Genomic DNA, 24,522 nt, shown 5'->3' with positions numbered 1-24,522 from the left:
TACATTGATAATACATTCTTAAAATCACAAGTCGACTCAGTGTTATTGAAAATAAATTGGCTTTCCCACATATCTTAGTTTAATTTTGGACCCCAGGAGCCGCTGCATGGCCTCTGAGAGGCCAGCACTTACAAAGCAGCACATGTGGTCCATCGGGTCCCTCCGTGTCGTCAACCCCCGGTGACTCCGCTGTCACTTCACATGTGACTCCGCCGTGTCACGAGTCTCTCTGAGAGAGCTCGACATATGTGCAGTGCCTTCCAGTCATTTTGCACTTTCTCCGGATTTTTGTCATGTCACTCATGTTGCCACGCTCCACCCTCCGGACCTGGTCCTGCACACACACACACACACACACACACACACACACACAAACACACACACACACACACATACTCTCGCATGTCTTACTCATGAGGGTGACACTGTCGCCATTTTCCCTCCTGATACTTTGTGGCCCAGACCGATATTGATCCAGTGTTTCCCACACATTCATTTATTTGTGGCGACCCGCCACGAAAGAATTACGTCCGCCAAAAAAATATTTTTTTATTTTTTTTTATTTAAATTTTTTTTTGTCCTGTCCAGCTTCTCAGGCAAATCATATAGTTGATGTAGATGTTACTGACTGTGGCAGGACACCTCTGCCTCTGTTTCACTTTATGTTGCTGGTAAATAATATGGTTGTAGTAGTAGGCTAAAGTTAAATTATTTATTATGCACTAATTAAAGGGGCAGAGCTTTAATTTTTTTTTTTTTGTCCTGTCCAGCTTCTCAGGCAAATCATATAGTTGATGTAGATGTTACTGACTGTGGCAGGACACCTCTGCCTCTGTTTCACTTTATGTTGCTGGTAAATAATATGGTTGTAGTAGTAGGCTAAAGTTAAATTATTTAGTATGCACTAATTAAAGGGGCAGAGCTTTAAGAGACATTTTAGCTTTTATATTTTATAAGATATATTTTTTGTAAGAACCACAATTAATAAATATATTTCAGTGAATAACTTATTGTTCAAATCTGTATATAAATATGTACATAAAGTGTTGTAATTATATTGTAAAATGGATGGATGGATGGACGTTTAAAACAAAACTGTTATTATTAATTAGTAAGTACACATTTTTTTTAGCCTTTTTAGAGAAAATCATATCATTGTAGTAAATTATGCAAATTACTCGATGGTGTCATGGCGACCACACCCATAGCCACGCCCCCACCGCCACAGGTTTCTTGGCAGTTTATGGGAAACACCGTGATCCGATACGAGATCAGCAGGAATCACACCACTATCATTCTGTTTGAAAAGGTCGGATGGTAGTTGTGAAAATTAATTTCAACTGTCTGCAATGGACTTATTGATGTGATCATTTTTGGCGGCACCTAGAGGTCACGATCATTCATTTAATTGAATGATGCAGACACGTTTGTTACTGGATACTTTCTAATTTGGAGGCGTTGTATGTGCAAGCAATGTGCAACTATAATTGTTTGACACAAAGGCGCTGCTTTGCACTGCAATGTTGTTCAAATAATTACAGATACCTAGCGTGCGTGCTATTTTGTGCTTGGCTGTTGCGTAGCTGCTCCTTATACTCTGTGGCCGTGTTGCTATAGGCAACCAGAGACCTAATACAACATGTTTGCAGGCGCCAAATTCCAAATGAGCTAATATTTGCAAAAACTAACAAAGTTTACCAGTTGGAACGTTAAGTATCTTGTCTTTGCAGTCTATTCAATTGAATATAAGTTGAAAGGGATTTGCAAATCATTGTATTCTGTTTTTATTTACCATTTACACAACGTGACAACTTCACCGGTGTTGTACATTTGGAACTGAGAGCGCCTGATATCACCGGAGGAACATGGTGGGGCGACTCGACCCGCTCATCCGCAAGACGGATCATCCCGTGCTCCCTCCGGCCGTCATCCGGGATTTATCCAAGCGTCGCAATTTAATGCTTAAGACAAATTGGTGTGGCGCCGGTAGTAATGAGGGCGCTCCACAGGTCGGCCGTAACGACGCGGGCGTCGTGCGAGGACGCAAAAGCCACTCGAGTGCCTCTCCGCTCTACTTCAGCCGCGCGGCGACCGAAAGGAGGAGATGACGGATAAAACGCGTCTGGAAATAATTGCCATGGAGGGAAGACGTTGGAGTCGAGTGGCGGCACCTTGATGTTGACTCGGGTCAGCTGGGGCTTGGAGACGCTTGTAATTCTCCCTTCTTGTTGATAATACATGAATACATTGCACCTCAAAATATGTAAAATGGTAAGAAAATGTTGTGATAAGAGATTTATTTGGGATTGGAAACATCTGTCGTCTAAATCTGGTGTCTGCGGAATATTTAGTTGTGAAGGCTTTAAAAGGGGAAATGTACTCTTTTTGTTGCCAGAAGTCGGAAGTGGGGCAGCACGGTGGTAAAGGGGTTAGTGCAGGGGTCCCCAAACTTTTTGACTCGGGGGCCGCATTGGGTTAAAACAATTTGGCCGGGGGCCGGGCTGTGTATATATATATATATATATATATATATATATATATATATATATATATATATACAGTATATATATATATATATATATATATATATATATATATATATATATATATATATATATATATATATATATATATATATATATATATATATATATATACTGTATATATATACTGTATATATATATATATATATATATATATATATATATATATATATATATATATATATATATATATATATATATATATATATATATATATATATATATATGTATATATGTATATATATATATAAATATATATATATACATGTATATTTATATATATATGCACATACATACAAACATACATATATATATATATATATATATATATATATTGATATTGATATATATATATATATATATATATATTAGATATATATAGCACACTTTAATCTAATTAAGACACATATATATATATATAGATAGACATATATTAGATATATATATAGCACACATTCCGGGCGCGCGATGATGTCACATTATCGATGATAAAATGCATTTTTAGACAATATGATTTGCCTGATTTGGACGCTGGTGGGCCGGATCCGGCCTGCAGGCGTAGTTTGGGGACCCCTGGGTTAGTGCATGTGCCTCACAATACGAAGGTCCTGAGTTCAATCCCGTTACCCCAATGTTGGGTTCTGACGTTGATTTGACCATTGAGTTTTGGTCATATCCTTACCAATATTCTACAACACAAATACAACGTTGAAACAGCATGCTTTATGACAACATTTAATCAATGTTGGGTTTTAACGTTGATTTGACCATTGAAATTTGGTCATTTCCCCACCAAAATTCAACAACACAAAAACAACGTTGAAACAACATGCTTTTTGACAACGTTTATTCAATATCAGGTTCTGACGTTGGTTTGACCATTGAAATTTGGTCATTTCCTAACCAAAATTCAACAACACAAATACAACGATGAAACAACATTCTTTTTGACATTGTTTTACCAATGTCGGGTTCTGACGTTGATTTGACCATTGAAATGTGGTCATTTTCCAATCAAAAACGTGGATCCAATTTACAAACAGCAATTTTGCAACGTTGTTTCAAAGTCAGTTTTAAAGGACATGTGTGTATATGCAATGTTGTATCAATGTCTTGCAGTGTTTCCCATAAACTGCCAAGATACCTGTGGCGGTGGGGGCGTGGCTATGGGCGTGGTCATCATGCCTTCATCGAGTAATTTGCATAATTTACTACAATAATTTGATTTTCTCTAAAAAGGCTAAAAAAATGTATACTTACTGATTAATATTAACAGTTTTGTTTTAAACGTCCATCCATCCATCCATCCATTTTACAATATAATTACAACACTTTATGTACATATTTATATACAGATTTGGACAATAGGTTATTCACTGAAATATATTTATTAATTGTGGTTCTTACAAAAAATATATCTTATAAAATATAAAAGCTAAAATGTCTCAAAGCTCTGCCCCTTTAATTAGTGCATACTAAATAATTTAACTTTAGCCTACTACTACAACCATATTATTTACCAGCAACATAAAGTGAAACAGAGGCAGAGGTGTCCTGCCACAGTCAGTAACAAATAAACAGAAAACAGTAGTGGTGGTAGATAGACACAGAGCTTCATCAAACATCTGATCCACTGAACAAAGAGCTCCAAAAATCTTGAACTTTAGACTGCCATCAGTTTTACTCCCTACACCTTAACCATGTGTTTCCTACTGCCTGCAGACTTTGCACCCTTTGTTATATACACATGTTGTGTTTCTAATATAAATACATTTAATAAAGTCAAATACAAATAAGGCAACAAGAGAAGTATCCTACACTTCTCTTTTGTAAATTAAATCTGAACAGCCGATATGGGCATCTACATCAACTATATTATTTGCCTGAGAAGCTGGACAGGAGGAAAAAAAAAATAAAAAAATAAAAAAAAAAATTATTTTTATTTTTATTTTTATTTTTTATTTTTATTTTGGCGGACGTAATTCTTTCGTGGCAGGCCGCAACAAATAAATGAATGTGTGGGAAACACTGTCTTGTTTCTGCGATGATACGTCATCTACAGGTAAAAAAAATGTCTTAAAATTCGTAAAAATTATTCTCGGGGCACCAAAGTGAATTGTGCAAAACAGAGTTAAAAATGATCACATACACGCCCTGCAGGACTCTTTTTGTTATGCCAATATGATCCGAGTGCACTGCTGATTACAAAAAATCGCACATTTTTTTTGGTAATGCATATAAAAAGATCAAATTGAACAAAAAGTATGAATTAAGCATCATGCCCTGCAGTCCGAGTCGCCTTCGTCATATTCCGACACGAGCCTGACGTTCCACACGGAAGTTCTTAAGTGCACTTTTGTGCTTTACCCCACAAATTACCAGCCATTTCCTTGTCCCCCCCTCTGTAATTGTCTTGGCAGAAAGCATTTTCTGTGCTCTTGAATGAATAATTCAAATTATCGCCGGCAAAAAAATCCATTAAAACAACAGAATTATTTACCATAATTTTGTACAACCAAGTCTACCTTTTTTCCCCGAGACGAAATAAACTGAATTAATAATCATCTACATTTGCAAACGCTCCTTTTGCTGCTTCCAAATGTGCGGGTTTAATCAATCATGTTTTGTTCAAAATCAATGTATAGAAAAATAAATACAATCATATTCCGGTTCCTCCCTGTTTGCATTTGACTACAAACTATTATTATTATTATTAGGCATAAATATGCATATTTAAACATTTATGTTTGGCGCCAATTAATTAATCTGTTCGGAACTTTAAGTTATATTTGTCAAATTAAGAAAAACATAAGAACTCGATCAGCTAGCTAACAATACCATGAGTCATTTAACAGACCGTATCTATTTTTTTAATTAAATGTCTATACATTTCACAATTCAACCAAGTATATTAAATAAAATTCCAGGATTTTCCAGAATTCCTGGTTTTTCAAAGCCCTATTTCCACCCTGTTTTCTGTCGACCGATTTAAACAATTCCAACACCAACCAAATTGGCTCATTCAGGACATTCAAGCTCCTAATCATTTTTCAAAAAATCCCGCTTTTCCCCAAATTTCCAGGAAGTTCCCATTGAAATGAATGGGACATTTTTCCAAGTTTCACAATTCCCACATTTTTCAACTGATTCAAACCATTCCACCTACAACACATTCCACTATTCTGGAAATTCAAACTACCTTTTTCCAAGTTAAAAAAAATTCCAGGATTTTCCAGAATTCCTGTTTTTCCAAAGCCCTATTTCCACCCGGTTTTCTGTCGACTACTCCTTCCACATTTTTCAACCCACTTCAACCGTTCTACCGTCAAAACATTCCTCTTAATCAGGACAGAAAAAATTATTCATTTTTTGAACTGGAAAAGTTCCCGGTTTTCCCGAAATTCCAGGAATTCCGTAATACCATTTCTCAACTCAACATGTCACTACTTCAACATTTATTGACCGATTTGAAAAATTTTAACACCAACCATTTCAACTCATTAAGAACATTCAAGTTTATTTTACCATTTTCCCCAAAATTCCAGATTTTCACAAAATTCCCTAATACCATTTACTACTTCAACATTTCTTCCCCAATTTAAAAAATTCCAACACCAATCAATTCGGCTCATTCAGGACATTAAAGCTCCTAATCATTTTTCAAAAAATCCCGCTTTTCTCCAAATTTCCAGGAAGTTCCCATTGAAATGAATGGGACATTTTTCCAAGTTGCACAATTCCCACATTTTTCAACTGATTCAAACCATTCCACCTTCAACACATTCCACCATCCTGGAAATTAAAAGTGCTTTTTTATTCGAGTTCAAAAAAATTCCAGGATTTTCCAGAATTCCTGTTTTTCCAAAGCCCTATTTCCACCCTGTTTTCTGTCGACCACTCCTTCCACATTTTTCAACCCACTTCAACCGTTCTACCGTCAAAACATTCCTCTTAATCAGGACAAAAAAATAAGTTGTTTTATGAACTGGAAAAGTTCTCGGTTTTCCCGAAATTCCAGGAATTCCGTAATACCATTTCTCAATTCAACATGTTACCAATTTGACATTTCTTGACCGATTCGAAAAATCTCACCAACCATTTCAACTCATTCAGAACATTCAAGTTTATTTTACCATTTTCAAAAAAATTCCCGATTTTCCCGAAATTCCTTTATACCATTTACTACTTCAACATTTCTTGCCTGATATAAACAATTCCAACACCAACCAATTCGGCTCATTCAGGACATTCAAGCTCCTAATCATTTTTCAAAAAATCTTGCATTTCCCCAAATTTCCAGGAAGTTCCCATTGAAATGAATGGGACATTTATCCAAGTTGCACAATTCCCACATTTTTCAACTGATTCAAACCATTCCACATTCAACACATTCCACTATTCTGGAAATTCAAACTACCTTCAACAGTTCTACCGTCAAAACATTCCTCTTAATCAGGACAAAAAAATAAGTTGTTTTTTGAACTGGAAAAGTTCTCGGTTTTCCCGAAATTCCAGGAATTCCGTAATACCATTTCTCAACTCAACATGTCACTACTTCAACATTTCTTGACCGATTTGAACAATTTTAACACCAACCATTTCAACTAGATCAGAACATTCAGTTTATTTTACCATTTTTAAAAAATTCCCGATTTTCCCGAAATTCCCTAATACCATTTACTACTTCAACATTTATTCCAACACCAACCAAATTGGCTCATTCAGGACATTAAAGCTCCTAATCATTTTTCAAAAAAATCCCGCTTTTACACAAATTTCCAGGAAGTTCCCATTGAAATGAATGGGACATTTTTCCAAGTTGCACAATTCCCACATTTTTCAACTGATTCAAACCATTCCACCTTCAACACATTCCACCATCCTGGAAATTAAAAGTACTTTTTTATTCAAGTTAAAAAAAATTCCAGGATTTTCCAGAATTCCTGTTTTTCCAAAGCCCTATTTCCACCCTGTTTTCTGTCGACTACTCCTTCCACATTTTCCAACCCACTTCAACCGTTCTACCGTCAAAACATTCCTCTTAATTAGGAAAAAAAAAAAGTTGTTTTTTGAACTAGAAAAGTTCTCGGTTTTCCCGAAATTCCAGGAATTCCGTAATACAATTTCTCAATTCAACATGTTACCAATTCAACATTTCTTGACCGATTTGAAAATTTTTAACACCAACCATTTCAACTCATTCAGAACATTCAAGTTTATTTTACCATTTTCCAAAAAATTCCTGATTTTCCCGAAATTCCCTAATACCACTTACTACTTCAACATTTCTTGCCCAATTTAAACAATTCCAACACCAACCAATTAAGCTCATTCAGGACATTCAAGCTCCTAATCATTTTTCAAAAATTCCCTTTTTTCCCCAAATTTCCAGGAAGTTCCCATTGAAATGAATGGGACATTTTTCCAAGTTGCACAATTCCCACATTATCCAACCTATTCAAACCATTCCAACATCAACACATTCCACTCATCCTGGACATTCAAACTAACACTTTACCAAGTCCCAAACCAAATACCGGTTTTCCTGGAAATTCAAACTCTTCAACATTCAAACCATTCCAATATTCAAACTATTCTTCCATTCATACTACATTCTCTCAGCATTTCAGTTCAACTTCAGCATTGGAGCATCCACACACAATTCCTTCAGGAATTGCCTCATCTAGTTGATATCGATGTTTATCCAATATGTGATGCATGGTACTCTACATGCAACCTCAGTACATCGGAAGTTGTCCTCCTGATTTATGATACAAGTTGGCATGCTGCGTTTGGATCAATGTTTCCTCTTCCCCTTTCCTAATCTTTAAACCCTCCCAGTTGTGCACAGTTACACAACTATAGGAGTTTGTACTACACAACTACACAGACAGAAGTGGTGGTGGAAAAAGTTGTGTGTGGGAAATATATGATACCGCAAGGATAAAGGACCTCAGACATGTTTTTTTTTTTTTTTTTACTAAGAGTGCCTCAGTACGATACTGACATTGATCTTGTACGATATCATCACCAATCATCCATACTGTTAATTTGTTGTAGTGTGGAAGGTAAGAAAAGGTTTGATCAAGTGAAATGAGTCAAACAGAGAACAATTGTAACTAACCTATTTATTATTAACTGTCGAGAGTGGACTTATGCTGTCTTTAAGTTGAAGGGGAGTGGTAAATGTTTTGTTTTTTTTTGTTTTTTTTGGTGGGACCACAATAATTCAAGGAACTTCTCGATGACTTTAGCTCCAGACTTTTTCTGTTTGTTTGATATAAATAAAGTAATTTAATTATAAATATGTTTGTCAAATAAATTGTCAATAAAATTAAATGCAAATGAAAATACAGCTTCATTACTTTAGCCATAATTTTTGCACTTGAGAAACTTCTCGATGACTTTAGCTACAGACTTCTTATGTTTGATATAAATAAAGTAATTTAATGAATAAGTTTGTTAAATAAATTGTCAATAAAATTTAATGCAAATTAAAATACAGCTTCACTACTTTAGTCATAATTTTTGCGCTTGAGAAACTTCTCAATGACTTTAGCTCCAGACTTCTTCTGTTTGATATAAATAAAGTAATTAAACAATGAATACGTTTGTTAAATATGTTGTCAATAAAGTTAAGTGCAAAGGAAAATACAGCTTCATCACTTTAGTCATATTTTTTGCGCTTACGGAACTTCTCTATGACTTTAGGTTCAGACTTCTTCTGTTTGTTTGATGTAAATAAAGTAATTAAATACTAAATAGGTTTGTTAAATATGTTGTCAATAAAGTTAAGTGCAAATGAAAATACAGCTTCACCACTTTAGTCATATTTTTTGCCCTTACGAAACTTCCCTATGACTTTAGGTTCAGAGTTCTTCTGTTTGTTTGAAATAAAAAAATATATAATTTGATAATGAATGCTTGTTAAATAAATTGTCAATAAAATTAAGTGCAAATGAAAATACAGCTTCACCACTTTAGTCATAATTTTTGCGTTTGAGAAACTTCTCGATGACTTTAGCTCCATACTTCTTCTGTTTGTTTGATGTAAATAAAGTGATTAAATAATACATAGGTTTGTTAAATATGTTGTCAATAAAGTTAAGTGCAAATGAAAATACAGCTTCATCACTTTAGTCATATTTTTTGCGCTTATGAAACTTCTCTACGACTTTAGGTTCAGACTTCTTATGTTTGCTTGAAATTTAAAAAAAAATTAACAATGAATGCTTGTTAAAAAATTGTCAATAAAATTAAGTGCAAATGAAAATACAGCTTGACCACTTTAGTCATAATTGTTGCGCTTGAGAAACTTCTCGATGACTTTAGCTCCAGAATTCTTCTGTTTGTTTGATGTAAATAAAGTAATTAAATAATAAATAGGTTTGTTAAATATGTTGTCAATAAAGTTAAGTGCAAATGAAAATACAGCTTCACCACTTTAGTCATATTTTTTGCGCTTACGAAACTTCTCTATGACTTCAGGTTCAGACTTCTTCTGTTTGTTTGAAATAAAAAAAATAAAAAATGAATAATGAATTGTCAATAAAATTAAGTGCAAATGAAAATACAGCTTCACCACTTTAGTCATAATTTTTGCGCTTGAGAAACTTCTCTATGACTTTAGCTCCAGACTTCTTCTGTTTGATATAAATAAAGTAATTAAATAATGAATATGTTTGTTAAATTTGTTGTCAATATGATTAAGTGCAAAGGAAAATACAGCTTCATCACTTTAGTCATATTTTTTGCGCTTACTAAACTTCCCTTTGACTTTAGGTTCAGACTTATTCTGTTTGTTTGAAATAAAAAAATATATAATTTAATAATGAATGCTTGTTAAATAAATTGTCAATAAAATTAAGTGCAAATGAAAATAGAGCTTCACCACTTTAGTCATAATTTTTGCGCTTGAGAAATTTCTCGATGACTTTAGCTCCAGACTTCTTCTGTTTGTTTGATGTAAATAAAGTGATTAAATAATACATGTGTTTGTTAAATATGTTGTCAATAAAGTTAAGTGCAAAGGAAAATACAGCTTCATCACTTTAGTCATATTTTTTGCGCTTACGAAACTTCTCTATGACTTCAGGTTCAGACTTCTTCTGTTTGTTTGAAAAATAAAAAAAATAAAAATAATGAATGCTTGTTAAATAAATTGTCAATAAAGTTAAGTGCAAATGAAAATACAGCTTCACCACTTTAGTCATAATTTTTGCACTTGAGAAACTTCTCTATGACTTTAGCTCCAGACTTCTTCTGTTTGTTTGATACTGTCATTACTGCCACAAGTGGTGGAAAAGTGTATTGCAACTGAGTATCATCGCGGCCCACAGTTGAGAAACAGATATTTGTTGGTGGCCCTCAAGAAACACTGATTGAAATATAAAAAATATATATATGTATATATATATATTTGGTAGTCATTTTAGGATTAAAAATGTTCCTGTGTTCACACCTATTTGTGTGTTGTGCTGTGTTTTTTTGAAAAATATTTATCCTCGAACCAAAAGGTCGTGGACCAAAGTGCCGCCTGTTTTCAGTCTTGATACGCTTCTTGATCCGGTTTGGCAGCCATTGCTGATTGGGTGGGCGGTGATTGACCCGGAGTGACCTACATTTCCAATCAGCAAGCCATTTTCCACTCACTGTATCTTGTTTTTGGAGATATTTTAATGAGACGCGTGTTTCCAAAAGGTCGAATCAAAGAGAAAGTGACGCAGAAAGCAGAAGGACATTGAAGGTATCTCTTTGAGACAAAGATGGAACTTTGCATGGGTTGTGTGAATGTGATCTGGCATCCATGTTGCTTGGAAAACAGAGGAGTCGTGTGATGGGGGGATGCTCTGATACTTGCAGTCCATTAGACGGATGGGGGCGGAGACGGGGAGTTCCAAAGACTGAATGGAGCGAGAGAGCATGCGTAAAAGGTTTCAAGAAGATGGAGTCTTAGACGTCCACTATATGTTGGTAAAGTAGCCGTGCCAGCAACTTGAGGGTTCCAGGTTCGATCCCCGCTTCCGCCATCATGGTCACTGCCGTTGTGTCCTTGGGCAAGGCACTTTACCCACCTGCTCCCAGTGCCACCCACACTGGTTTAAATGTAACTTAGATATTAGCTTTCACTATGTAAAAGCGCTTTGAGTCACTAGAGAAAAAGCGCTATATAAATATAATTCACTTCACTTTAGACTGAAAGAGTAAGGAATGTGCCCAATTATTAAATATAGATAGATATAGATTATATGGATTACATCTATCAGTGACCTCTGACCTCGCAAAGGCTGTTTCAGATTAATTCAATTTTATTTAGCTTGATTCGATTTTTTTCAGTGTATTTCTATTAAACATATTCAACCTTTTTTGAATACATGTTTTGAGAGATTATGATTCAATTGCTTTTGTTATTTTTATTTATTTTTTTTACAAAATTATACTTCTTATTTTTTTATTTGTTTATTTTTACATTTCATATTTTTAATAGAAAAATAAAAATGTTATTGTTTAGATTTTTTTCTTTTTACTTTCTACTACGCACATTTATCATTTTTAAATGACATTTTTCAGTTATTGTTTTTGAAGATATGTTTGTAATTTGTACTATTTTAATTGCAATTTTTTGTTTACCGTATTTTTTGGACTACAAGTCGCAGTTTTTTTCATAGGTGCGATTTATACTCAGGAGAGACTTATGTGTGAAATTATTAACACATTACCGTAAAACAGTGGTCCCCAACCACCGGGCCGTGGACCGGTACCGGTCCGCGGACCGATTGGTACCGGGCCGCACAAGAAATTAAAAAAAAAAAAAAAATATATATATATATATTTTTTTTTTTTTAAATGAAATCAACATAAAAAACACAATATATACATTATATATCAATATAGATCAATACAGTCTGCAGGGATACAGTCCGTAAACACACATGATTGTATTTATTTATATAAAAAAAAAAAAAAAAAAAAAAAAAAAAAAAAAAAAAAAAAAAAAAAAAAAGTAAATACACCCCCCCCCACCCCCCACCGGTCCGTGGGACAAATTTTTAAGCGTTGACCGGTCCGCAGCTACAAAAAGGTTGGGGACCACTGCCGTAAAATATAAAATTTTATTTAGCTCATTCACTTAAGAGACTAGACGTATAAGATTTCATGGCATTTAGCGATCAGGAGTGACAGATTGTTTGGTAAACGTATAGCATGTTCTATATGTTATAGTTATTTGAATGACTCTTACCATAATATGTTACGTTAACATACCAGGCACCTTCTCAGTTGGTTATTTATGCCTCATATAACGTACACTTATTCAGCCTGTTGTTCACTATTGTTTATTTATTTCAAATTGCCTTTCAAATGTCTATTCTTGGTGTTGGCTTTTATCAAATACATTTCCCCAAAAAATGCGACTTATATATGTTTTTTTCCTTCTTTATTATGCATTTTCGGCAGGTGCGACTTATACCCCGAAAAATACGGTACATGTTTTGAGAGGTTATGATTACATTATTTTTTTTTTTTTTTTTTTTTTTTTTTACCAAATGATGCTTTTTATTTTAATTTTTTTTTATTTTTACATTTCATATTTTTAATAAAAAAATAAAAATGTTATTGTTTAGATTTTTTTAATTCTACCTTCTACTACGCACATTTATCATTTTTAAATGACATTTTTCATTTATTTTTTTTGAAGATATGTTTCTAATTTGTACTATTTTAATTGCAATTTTTTTGTTTAGTTTCTACGTGTGCTATTTTATTAGCATTTGTTGTTATGTGTTGTTTGAATTTTTTGGTGTATTATTGTATTCTAATCATTTATTTTTCAACAAATAAGAACCATAAACGTAATTATTTTTGACATAAAACATTTTTATTTAATTTTTTTACTTTTATCCATCGGTTTGGAGTTCAAACTTAAAATAACAAAAACAATGTTTTACAGTAATTAAAGCTAAATAATGTATTACTGCTACTTCATGAACGTATATGTCATATCTGTCTAGTGTGGAGTCCTATAGTGTGATGGAAAACGGGGGAGCATGCAAGATGTAATATTTGGCACTTGAAGGGCCGTCAAAAAAAAAAATCTGAAAAAAAAATTGCAGACCAAATGAGGTTTTGAAAGTATGAAGCCATTATATGTCACATTTATGGGAGTCATTTTGCTTCCTGCGAGCAGCAGGGACACATAGACTGGCGTTAAAGTAGGAGAGAGTGTCGCGTTTGGTCCTGGAATGGAGTTTTTTTTATTTTTATGAAGAGCTTTACCATTCAGCTTGAGTAATAAATGTCAACAGACTTTGCTCCTTTGTCAAAAGACCCGTATTGATATCGAAGCATTCGCCCGTACCAATATTGACCCGGTGTGGTGGCATGACTCACGCATGCTTTTATTTTGTAGAGTGGAATGTTGCAACCAGCTTCGAGATGTAAAGTTGGTATGGTAGGGATGTAAAACACTAGCGTGTTGATTCAAACCGTCTGGAATGGACTTGTGCTGTCTTTAAAGTTTAATCGGAGTTGTATTTGTTTTTTGGTTTATGTTGTGGCCACAATATTTACGTTGAGCTCATGATGCAGGAAGTTGAATGATGCGGACATGTTTGTTCCTGGATACTTTCTAATGTGCTTCCGCCTTAGAGACTTTGTATTTGTAAGTAATATGCAACTATAACTATATTATTACACATACACATATATACACACACATATATATATATATATATATATATATATATATATATATATATATATATATATATATATATATATATATATATATATATATATATATACAGTTTATTTATATATATACATATATACTGTATATATATATATATATATATATATATATATATATATATATATATATATATATATATATATATATATATATATATATACAGTTTATATATATATATATATATATATATATATATTTATATATATATATATATATATATATATATATATATATATACAGTTTATATATATATATATATATATATATATATATATATATATATATATATATATATATATATATATATATATATATATATATACAGTTTATATATATATATATATATATATATATATATATATATATATATATATATATATATATATATATATATATATATATATATATATATATATATATATATATATATATATATATATATATATATATATATATATATATATATGATTTGATTTTGATGTAATTTTTGACTGATTAACGTTATCACATAATTTATTCAGAAAGTACAAATAAAGGTATAATTCTATTAACCGCAAAATGCAAGTGTAAAAAAACAACAACATTACGATTCGTACATTTTCAGAATGTGCTTGTTCTATTTTCAAACAAAGAAAACAATCTGACGTTGTCTTCATTTTTAAGTTATCGTGTCGTGATTTTACCAGTGGGAGTGGATTTTTTCTCCACGTTTGACACCCCTGTTCTAATCCAATCTTAAGGTGCCCACCTTTACCGACAGGTATGTGTGCAGCGTCGTTATTTTTTGCTGTACACACACACACACACACACACACACACACACACACACACACACACACACACACACACACACACACACACACACACACACACACACACACACACACACACACACACACACACACACACACACACACAGAGAGCAGGCTCACTGGTGGGTCATTTTACCACAGTGCCACCGCTGAGTCGAGGGAAGTGATGCTAAATATAGAAAAGGACTGAGCCCAAGTCCAATGACATTCAAGATCATCCAACATGGCGGAAGATTGTGACGGCGGATGAGTTTGACATCCCAAATAGACGGAAAGACGTGTAATGATAACCTTTAAACCACTTTTGTTTTGCTTATCTCAGTGGTGGTGAGAATTGTACAATAAGTGTGCACAGACGGCTTTGAATGTGCTGTATTACTTATAAATATGTATGATATAACATGTGGGAAACTCAATAATAGGGATGTAACCACATGAACATTTCATATTGTGAAGTGAATTATATTTATATAGCGCTTATTCTCTAGTGACTCAAAGCGCTTTACATAGTGAAACCCAATATCTAAGTTACATTTAAACCAGTGTGGGTGGGCACTGGGAGCAGGCGGGTAAAGTGTCTTGCCCAAGGACACAACGGCAGTGACCAGGATGGCGAAAGCGGGGATCGAACCTGGAACCGTCAAGTTGTTGGCACGGCCACTCTACCAACCGAGCCATGCCGCCCCACATCTCACAAATATTGTGACTCAAATGATCATGGTTATGATTATTATCATTGTTTTGTTAACCGTGCTTAAAAAGGATGTTTTCCACTTTCTCATCAGGCTTTGTAGTGGATTTAAATGGGTGTAATATATATATATATATATATATATATATATATATATATATATATATATATATATATATATATATATATATATATATATATATACATATATATATATATATATATATATATATATATATATATATATATATATATATATATATATATATATATAAAACTCGGTCGCTTGCCGAGTTTTAAACACGATTCCAATTCCAAGCGAGCCATGTAATGTGCATATGCACGATATAAGCGGCATCTGTCACACCATGTTGACACTTCTGGACATGGTTTGAATTGCGTGCGTTATTTGATACGTTTAATTTCTACTTAGGTTACTGAAGAACTACTTTGCTTACCCAGTTTGTGAATGGAGGTGTTAATCACTACAGTGGGTCTTGGTTGGATTTGTTTTTCCCCTTGCACTGCAAAAACTGAAATCTAAGTAAGATTAAATGTCTCAAATAAGGGTGATATTTGCTTATTTTCTGTCTGAAACATTATAATTATATTATCTGTGTGCATCACTAGATCAGTGACAAACTCTGAAAATAAAGTCCAAATAGGATCCAGGGGGGCCAGGTAGAGAGGTAGCGGTGTGACAGACCTCATAGTAAGCACCTTAAATGATTTATATTTATTACTTAGGTTAGGGGTAAGGTTAAGGTTTTCATTGTATATTAGTGTGACCCCCTCCACCCATTTTAAGGGGACGGGCAATATGTGCATTCATATAGTTGGAAGGAGATGCCTCGTTAAACGGGAACAATTAATTTGTTTTGAGCCAGGTTTCACTGACACCAATGACGTTAAGACTGGTGTCTGTAATGATCTCATTAACTAATAACGTTTTGGGAGACAATGATCTGATGTTTACCAAGGCCATATTATAGGTAGTGGGCTGTTTTGAGGAATTTATGTTAATGGTATCCTCACAATACGAAGGTCCTGAGTTCAATCCCGTGCTCGGGATCTTTCTGTGTGGAGTTTGCATGTTCTCCCCGTGACTGCGTGGGTTCCCTCCCGGGTACTCCGACTTCCTCCCACCTCCAAAGACATGCACCTGGGGATAGGTTGATTGGCAACACTAAAATTGGCCCTCGTGTGTGAATGTGAGTGTGAATGTTGTCTGTCTATCTGTGTTGGCCCTGCGATGAGGTTGCGACTTGTCCAGGGTGTACCCCGCCTACCGCCCGTGTGCAGCTGAGATAGGCTCCAGCACCCCGAAAGAGACAAGCGGTAGAAAATGGATGGATGGATGGACAATATAAAATACATACTCATATAGTAGTACAGTTGTTATTAGTGAGAATATACTTATTTTAAAGTATTTATGGGTTCATTGAGGTTAGCTAATTTTACTTGTTTTGGAAAGTCTTGACAAGCCAAATGTTCTTGTTTTATTGGCAGATAACTTTGCTTAGTTCAAATAAAATACCCCTAATTTTTGTATTTTTTTTTCTTGGTTTTGAACACTGACTTTTTGCAGTGTGGGACACATGACAGAATCATGGTGAGGGGTTGGTGGTCACTATTCCGAGAGCCAGGGAGTTATGGACAGTTTTAGGCCGATAAACCGGAATCAAATAATGAGGACGGGTTCTGCTCCGGTGTCGTGGGCCCGTCACGCCGTCACCAAAAGTCGTGTCTACGCGATCAGACCTCCGATAACTTTTGTGTCTTTGTTCTCTTCACCAGGCTGGGCTCCGTCCTCCAGGCTGTGCATCCCGACCTGTCCGTCTGTCAGTCACGGCAGATAGTCTTCATGTTGAGCCTGATTAAATCAATGCACGATTGGTAGAGGTAGGCAAACCTTGCATACAACTTCTTGTTTTATTTCTACCTGGAACTTTGCCTTTGTTTTAAGGCAGCCAAAGACTCGGCTGAGAACTGTATCACAATATAACTCTTTCAGATGAGTCTAAATCGGTAACTATTGATGTTTTTATGACATATCGAAAATATGGACCAGGGCAAAAAACGTATTACATGAAAATATTTCTGTTTCAAACGTAACCTTCCTCTGATTATAATCCACTCAGCTATCAAGGCAGAAGGGAAATGTCAACACAAGCATGGAAAACAATGTAAACAAAATATTAAAATCACATTAAACACTTAACAAAAAGCTCTTAAAACGAAGGTGCAAAAATAAGGTATATGTAAGAAATGTTCAATAAAGTGGGAAAATGTAAACATAGAGAAACCTGTGAAGAACTATTTTCTGCAGGTTTAGTGTCAGGTTCAAACACTGATGACATCTATTAAACAGGACAAGAAGCAAGGAATCAAACAGAGGCAGAATTAAATTTGGCTCAGTGAGGAGAAACGTCTGGGCTATACTCTTGCACAGTCTCCATCACGCTCTGCCGAAAGATTGTATGCCTCCTCTATTATTTGGACTGTCCCTGATTACATGGCAACAGCTGTTTCTAAAGGGACGGGAGTCATAAACAGCCATCGCATTTGGTTACAAAACAGTTCAAAGAAAAGGTCAGTTCAAAGAAAAGGTCGTAAAAGAGTTCAAAGAAGAGGTCGTAAAACAGTTCAAAGAAGAGGTCGCCTGGAAGGGAGTCTGGTCCTGCTTCCTCTCAGCTTTGTAGTTCTCGGGTCAAGACAAAAAATTTTCTGTGGATTACAATACAATAACCCTAACCCCAAACCTAACCCTAACCCTAACCCTAACCGTAAAAGAGTTCAAAGAAGAGGTCGTAAAACAGTTCAAAGAAGAGGTCGCCTGGGAGGGAGTCTGGTCCTGCTTCCTCTCCGCTTTGTAGTTCTCGGGTCAAGACAACATATTTCTGTGGATTACAATACAATAACCCTAACCCTAACCCTCTAACCCTAACCCTAACCCTAACCCTAACCGTAAAAGAGTTCAAAGAAGAGGTCGTAAAACAGTTCAAAGAAGAGGTCGCCTGGAAGGGAGTCTGGTCCTGCTTCCTCTCCGCTTTGTAGTTCTCGGGTCAAGACAACATCTTTCTGTGGATTACAATACAATAACCCTAACCCCAAACCTAACTCTAACCCTAACCCTAACCCTAACCCTAACCGTAAAAGAGTTCAAAGAAGAGGTCGTAAAACAGTTCAAATAAGAGGTCGCCTGGAAGGGAGTCTGGTCCTGCTTCCTCTCCGCTTTGTAGTTCTCGGGTCAAGACAAAATATTTCTGTGGATTACAATACAATAACCCTAACCCCAAACCTAACCATAACCCTAACCCTAACCCTAACCGTAAACGAGTTCAAAGAAGAGGTCGTAAAACAGTTCAAATAAGAGGTCGCCTGGAAGGGAGTCTGGTCCTGCTTCCTCTCCGCTTTGTAGTTCTCGGGTCAAGACAAAATCTTTCTGTGGATTACAATACAATAACCCTAACCCTAACCCTCTAACCCTAACCCTAACCCTAACCGTAAAAGAGTTCAAAGAAGAGGTCGTAAAACAGTTCAAAGAAGAGGTCGCCTGGAAGGGAGTCTGGTCCTGCTTCCTCTCCGCTTTGTAGTTCTCGGGTCAAGACACAATCTTTCTGTGGATTACAATACATCAAAGAAACAGAACACCTTCACGTTGCTTCCCATCCTACACAGTGGAGTTTTACAGGCCTTCTTCTTGGTAGGATCAAAGACAGCTTTTGTCTTCTCGCCGGGAACTCATGGCAACACAAAGTTTTGTGATAACTTAGATACAATTATTCTGACATTTAGTGCCAGGAAGTCACAGCTGTGCTCTAAAGCAGGGGCCCCCAACCTTTTTTTTTCCCACCAGGGACCGGTTTAATGTATGCATTATTTTCACGGACCGGCTGTGGCAGAAAAAAGAAAAAAACAGCAAAAGAATTAGCATGAAAAATCAACTCACCGTAACGCTGAAGTAGTGGGAGTCCTGGGCGTGTTTCTTTGCAAAGAGATGGTCCCCGGTACGATGACGGCATATACTATATACTAGAGTTTCTTAACCAAAGAACGCCCCCTAGAATGTAATATATGTGTGTTTTTCAGGTGTGGTTCGTATAGGCCGCGGCGTTACTTAGTTGTAATACACTTTTCCACCACTTGTGGCAGTAATGACAATATAAAACAAACAGAATAAGTCTGGCGCTGATGTCATAGAGACATTTCTTAAGCGCAAAAAATATGACTAAAGTGGTGCAGCTGTATTTTCATTTGCACTTTAATATTTTTGACAGTTTAGTTAAGAAACATATTTATTATTAATTTTTTTAATTATTATTATAGAGGTTTATTTGAAATAGGGACAGATACAAAAACATAGACATCTGAAACAGTTATCCGATGCATGCATCACAGTGTTTGTAGCCAAAGCTAATTTACAACACTTGTCCCCAACAACAACAACAACAACAACAACACAGATCCAACATCATTAAAATAGGAAAATAAAAAATAGATTGAGTTGATAATAATGATAATAGTAATAACACAGACAAAGTGCAAACTAGATAAAAGCCAATAATAATAATAATAATAACACAGACAAAGTGCAGACTAGATACAAACCAATTAGTAAAAATGAGTAAAAACTAAACATGGGAACACGATTGTTGCTCAACTAGCCATAATTTTGTTTGTTTTTTGAAATTTATTTTAGCACGACATAATGCATATTTAATGCACATTTATTGTTTTCAATCAGCATGACCTAAGCCTAAGGTTTATTTGTTAAATTAATAATATAATTTTTGTGATTAACAAATGCTTTTATATCATTTTACAAGGTATTAAACTGTAAGTAGGGTATATATTTAATTTTATTGAATATGATTGTCGGGTTTAAAGGCCTACTGAAATTATTTTTTTAAATTTTAAACGGGGATAGCAGATCCATTCTATGTGTCATACTTGATCATTTCGCGATATTGCCATATTTTAGGATTTAGTAGAGAACATTGACGATAAATTTCGTAACTTTTGGTCGCTGATAAAAAAAGCTTTGCCTATACCGGAAGTAGCGTGACGTCACAGGTTGAAAGGCTCCTCACATTTCCCCATTGTTTACAATGCAGCGAGAGCGATTCGGACCGAGAAAGCGACGATTACCCCATTAATTTGAGCGAGGATGAAAGATTTGTGGATGAGGAACGTGAGAGTGAAGGACTAGAGTGTAGTGCAGGACGTATCTTTTTTCGCTCTGACCGTAACTTAGGTACAAGCTGGCTCATTGGATTCCACACTTTCTCCTTTTTCTATTGTGGATCACGGATTTGTATTTTAAACCACCTCGGATACTATATCCTCTTGAAAATGAGAGTCGAGAACACGAAATGGACATTCACAGTGACTTTTATCTCCACGACAATACATCGGCGAAGCTCTTTAGCTACTGAGCTAACGGGATGAGCACATCGGGGCTTAAATGCAGATAGAAACAAAATAAATAAACCCCTGACTGGAAGGATGGACAGAAAATCAACAATACTATTAAACCATGGACATGTAACTACACGGTTAATGCTTTCCAGGCTGGCGAAGCTTAACAATGCTGTTGCTAACGACGCCATTGAAGCTAACTTAGAAACGGGACCTCACAGATCTATGCTAAAAACATTAGCTATCCACCTACGCCAGCCCTCATCTGCTCATCAACACCCGTGCTCACCTGCGTTCCAGCGATCGACGGAGCGACGATCATAGATGCGGTCGGCGGCCCGGAGACGGAGGAAGTCAAGGTGAGGTCGGCGGCTAGCGCGTCTGCTATCCATCTCAAAGTCCTCCTGGTCGTGCTGCTGTAGACCGCCGCTAATACACCGATCCCACCTACAACTTTCTTCTTTGCAGTCTTCATTGTTCATTAAACAAATTGCAAAAGATTCACCAACACAGATGTCCAGAATACTGTGGAATTTTGAGATGAAAACAGAGCTTTTTGTATTGGATTCAATGGGGTACCAATACTTCCGGTTCAACGATTGACGTCACGCGCGTACGTCATCATACATAGACGTTTTCAACCGGAAGTTTAGCAGGAAATTTAAAATTGCACTTTATAAGTTAACCCGGCTGTATTGGCATGTGTTGCAATGTTAAGCATTCATCATTGATATATAAACTATCAGACTGCGTGGTCGGTAGTAGTGGCTTTCAGTAGGCCTTTAAGCACCAAACTATCTATTAAACAGGAAGGAATCAGGCAGAGACAGAGTTCAATTTTGCCCATGGGGAGAACGCATGGAGCTGCACACTCAGTTACAGTCTCCCCCCACGCTCTGAGCAACAGCCCACACGCCCCCCATTTTATTCAGGAGTTCCCTAGTTACATCGCTGAGGCTGCTTCTAAAGGGAGGGGTCACATATTATGAACCGAGGTGTTTTAACTGCACGTCCAGCAGGAATAATATCAGCCAAAGGCACACTTGATGAAAAATGATGATCCGATTCTATGATCTATATTATGACCTTTTACAAAGTGCCGGTGCTTGTTTTCAAATCGACCCTTTCCAACATTCTCATTTTTCTGTGGTCAGCAAGTCTTGTGTTACAGGCAGCATATTCAGTGATGACAGGGGCAAAATGCTTTTAAATGTATTTATTTTTTTAATCTTCGAAAGTAACAATGACACAATCATCAACTGTCATTAAAATGCATTTAATTGACATTACAATATGTGGAATGTACGTTTGTATACTGTCTGAATAACATTACACACTACTGTAAGTTACGAACTATAGGCTGCTACTTTATTCCTACAATTTGAACCCGGCGCCTTATAATTCATGGCATTTTCTACGCTAATGGCCATAATGCAAATAGTTTTCGTAAAACACAAGAAAAGACGCTGAAAAGGTGTGTTATCGTTTAAGCTACGGTGCCATCTTTTGGACGAGTTCGCTCACTCCCGGTGCTATGGGGTGAACGTCTACAGTATTCCCTTCCGTTTAGTGCCTTGAACCGGACGTACAAGTGTTGGTCCGTTTTCTCGTAATCCATAGCGTTTCTACTTGCATATATTCTTCATTCTTCACTCCAAGCAACGTTGGCAAGTTTTACAATATAACTAAAACTATTCATCCTTACTAAAACGTCCTATGAGTGATGACCGTAGGAGTGTTTTCATGCATATTTGTATGTGATATCATAATATAATCAGGCTAGCGTTGTCAGCATTAGCTAATATGCTAACACGTTCACGAGTGTCTGTGTTAGTATTAACTTACAATAGCATTTTTTTTCGTATTGTTTCAGTTTTGGTAAATTCACCAAAACGTCAACATGGACTTATTGAGTTGGTCTAGCTGATTGGAGAGCTAGCTTCTGCAGCTAGCGGGTCCATGACGATGACTTCTGTTTTTTTTGATCAGCCGTTTTACTGTGGTATGGCGCCATCTTTTGGATGAGTTCGCTCACTACAGGTGTTATGGGGTGAACGTCTACAGTATTTCCTTCCGTTTGGTGCCTTGAACCGGACGTACAAGTGTTGGTCCGTTTTCTCGTAATCCATAGCGTTTCAACTTGCATGGATTCTTCATTCTTCACTCCAAGCAACGTTTGTAAGTTTTACAACATTCCTAAAACTATTCGTACTTACTAAACTGTCCCATGCGTGATGACCATAGGAGTGTTTCCATGCATATTTGTACGTGCTATCATAATATAATCAGGCTAGCGTTGTCAGCATTAGCTAATATGCTAGCACGTTCACGAGTGTCTGTGTTAGTATTATTACCTTACAATAGCATCTTTTTTCGTATTGTTTCAGTTTTGGTAAATTCACCAAAACGTCAACATGGACTTATTGAGTCGGTCTACATGATCAGAGAGCTAGCTTCTGCAGCTAGTGGGTCCATGACGATGACTTCTGTTTTGTTTGATCAGGCGTTTTACTGCGGTATGTCGCCATCTTTTGGACGAGTTCGCTCACTCCCGGTGCTATGGGGTGAACGTCTACAGTATTTCCTTCCGTTTAGTGCCTTGAACCGGACGTACAAGTGTTACTCCATTTTGTCGTAAGCCATAGCGTTTCTACTTGCATCGATTCTTCATTATTCACTCCAAGCAACGTTTGTAAGTTTTACAACATAACTAAAACTATTCGTACTTACTAAACTGTCCCATGAGTGTTTTCATGAATATTTGTACGTGATATCATAATATAATCAGGCTAGCGTTGTCAGCATTAGCTAATATGCTAGCACGTTCACGAGTGTCTGTGTTATTATTATTATTAATTCACAATAGCATTTTTTTCGTATTGTTTCAGTTTGGTAAATTCACCAAAACGTCAACATGGACTTATTGAGTCTGTCAAGCTGATCGAGAGCTAGCTTCTGCAGCTAGCGGGTCCATGACGATGACTTCTGTTTTGTTTGATCAGCCGTTTTACTGCGGTATGGCGCCATCTTTTTGATTAGTTCGCTCACTACAGGTGCTATGGGGTGAACATCTATATTATTTCCTTCTGTTTAGTGCCTTGAACCGGGCGTACAAGTGTTGTTCCGTATTCTCGTAATCCATAGCGTTTTTGTTTGTATAGATTCTTCATTCTTCACTCCAAGCAACGTTTGTAAGTTTTACAACATACCTAAAACTATTCATACTTACTAAACTGTCCCATGCGTGTTTTCATGAATATTTGTACGTGATATCATAATATAATCAGGCTAGCGTTGTCAGCATTA

The 24,522-nt window shown here is 35.8% G+C and overlaps 1 protein-coding gene across 3 annotated transcripts in view; it reads left to right on the top strand.

Moving 5' to 3' along the window:
* zgc:172282 (leucine-rich repeat and fibronectin type III domain-containing protein 1-like protein) overlaps window positions 1-24,522 on the top strand; it is a 532,113-nt gene that overhangs the window by 231,637 nt on the left and 275,954 nt on the right. For all 3 annotated transcript variants that reach the window (XM_062068089.1, XM_062068091.1, XM_062068090.1), the window contains exon 2: window positions 17,593-17,697. The gene's annotated coding sequence lies outside the window, so the exon portion shown is untranslated. The remainder of the gene's footprint in view (window positions 1-17,592; window positions 17,698-24,522) is intronic.

Source organism: Entelurus aequoreus, linkage group LG13 (assembly GCF_033978785.1).
Source record: "Entelurus aequoreus isolate RoL-2023_Sb linkage group LG13, RoL_Eaeq_v1.1, whole genome shotgun sequence".
NCBI classification, from domain to species: domain Eukaryota; kingdom Metazoa; phylum Chordata; class Actinopteri; order Syngnathiformes; family Syngnathidae; genus Entelurus; species Entelurus aequoreus.
Note: the sequence above shows the minus strand (reverse complement) of the source record. Positions and strands in the feature narration are given on the sequence as shown.